This window comes from Panthera tigris, chromosome A3 (assembly GCF_018350195.1).
Source record: "Panthera tigris isolate Pti1 chromosome A3, P.tigris_Pti1_mat1.1, whole genome shotgun sequence".
Lineage (NCBI taxonomy): Eukaryota > Metazoa > Chordata > Mammalia > Carnivora > Felidae > Panthera > Panthera tigris.
The window spans coordinates 28,235,370-28,237,613 of record NC_056662.1 but is presented as its reverse complement, the minus strand read 5'-3'; positions in this window follow the sequence as shown (position 1 = coordinate 28,237,613).

Genomic DNA, 2,244 nt, shown 5'->3' with positions numbered 1-2,244 from the left:
GCGCTGTGTGATGGCGGTTACTTTCAGGTGCCTCCTCGGGCCGTTTGGTCCAGGGGGTGGGGCAGGGGCTGTGACAGCGGGGATGTCGTGTCGGAGGTTGCGTTTTGGCAGAAGGACTGCCGCAGGGATGTCCTTCCCTGTTGGCCCCTCTGGGGGTAGGGGGGCAGTGGTATGTCTGTAACTCCACTGGTGGAGAGAACTATCAGGGAGCGCCCTCCTCCCCCTGCCGCACACCCTCAAATGGTGTGTTCTGAGTACCCAATATGTGTTCTGAGTAGAGCCCTCAGCCGGGTTCTCTGGAGTTACCAAGAAGTGGGAGGCGGCGACCAGCTGTCAGGAGATGAGCCACCACCCAGTTGAGGATGTGCTGCAGCAAAGTGATGGAGGGTGACGAAGGGAAGACCGGGGCTTTGAATTGGTGTTCCTTGGTGACATTGGGGTGGAGGTTGTTTGTCATGTGGGGAGGCTGGCTGCTAGCTTCCCCGGCCCCTACCCTGTGTGTGTGAGCAATACCCCCCTCCTCCCTTGTGACGGAGACCATCGGTAATACTCCCAACCTTTATAAACAGCTTCCGCAGGTGCCCTGGTTGAGATTTTTCTGGAGAGAGCTTGTTCAACGAGTTGCCTGACGATTTTCCAAATCCATCTCTTTGTTTGAAGTCACTGGAGCAATATTTCAGGGTCACAGCTCGTTTTTTCCAAAATTCCCTTATAAAAATCATCGAACGACAGTGAGAGATTTTTATGGCAAATCTTTGTATACCCCCCCCCCCCCCCCCCCCGCCCGCCGAGATTCTACCATGAACACTTTACTGTACCTACTCCTCACACATCCCCCCGTCCCTCTCCCGGTCTGTCCTTTCGTATCACCTTTCAGAATAAATGCCAGACATCACTACAGTTCCCCCTAAATACATATTAGAATTTAGCGTTTGTTTATACTCACTAAGGTTACAAGCTGAAAGGGACTTTGCAGATGTGCTTCTGCTCCGGACCCGAGGTGGGAGGTTACCATGGATTACGTAGGTGGGTCAGTAGAATCACAGAGTCTTGAGGAGTCAGGGGAAAGACATCTGAAGATGCCTTGCCTGCTGGCTTTGAGGATGGAAGAAGGGACTAGAAGCCAAGGACTGTGGTGGTCTCTAGAAGCTGGAAAACACAAGGAGACCTTTCTCCCCTGGGGTCTCTGGAAGGAACCAGCCTGGCTAATAGCACTTTGGTGTTAGCCCGATGAGACCCATTTGGGACTTATGACCTCCAGAACTATTAAGATGATAAATGTGTGTCGTATTTTTTTTTTTTTTTAACATTTATTCATCTTTGAGAGACAGACAGAGCATGAGCGGGGAAGGGGACAGAGAGAGGGAGACACAGAATCTGAAGCAGGCTCCAGGCTTTGAGCTGTCAGCACAGAGCCTGACGTAGGGCTTGAACCCATGAATGCAAGATCATGACCTGAGCTGAAGTCAAATGCTTAACCGACTGAGCCACCCAGGCACCCCCAAATGTGTGTCGTTTTAAGTCACCAACTTTGTGGTAATCTGTTACAGCAACAATACGAAATTCAAATGGGCCCTTTCTTAGTTTAATTTTATTTTTAATTTTTTTTTAAAGATTTTTAATTTAAAAAAAATTTTTAAATGTTTACTTATTTTTGAGAGAGAAAGACAGAGAGAGAGACAGAATGTGCATGGGGGAGGGGCAGAAAGAGAGGGAGACACAGAATCAAAGCAGGCTCCAGGCTCCGAGCTGTCAGCACAGAGCCCGATGTGGGGCTCCAACTCACAGACCACAAGATCATGACCTGAGCCGAAATTGGATGCTTAACCGACTGAGCCACCCAGGCACCCCTTAAAGATTTTTATTTTTAAGTAATCTTTACATCCATCATGGGACTTGAACTCACAGCCCCAAGGTCAAGAGTCACATGTGCTACCAACTGAGCCAGCCAGGTGCCCTTCTCTTAGTTTTAATGTATAACAGAACAGAATAATAAAAAGTCAGGATTCAAAAAACAAATCTCTAGGGTCCTACCACCCTAACAAATCACGCTTTAATTTTTTTCTCCTTCCCTTTTAGTATTTCCCTGGGCACTTAGAATTTTTAGTTCTAATCACAGCCTAGTACAAATTTTGCATTCTGGTTTTTTTCCCCTCCACGTAATGTTTTATTAAGAGGATTTGTCCATGTTGCCATACGGTCTTTATAACTATTTTGAAGAGGGGCTGTAAGTAAGATCAAACG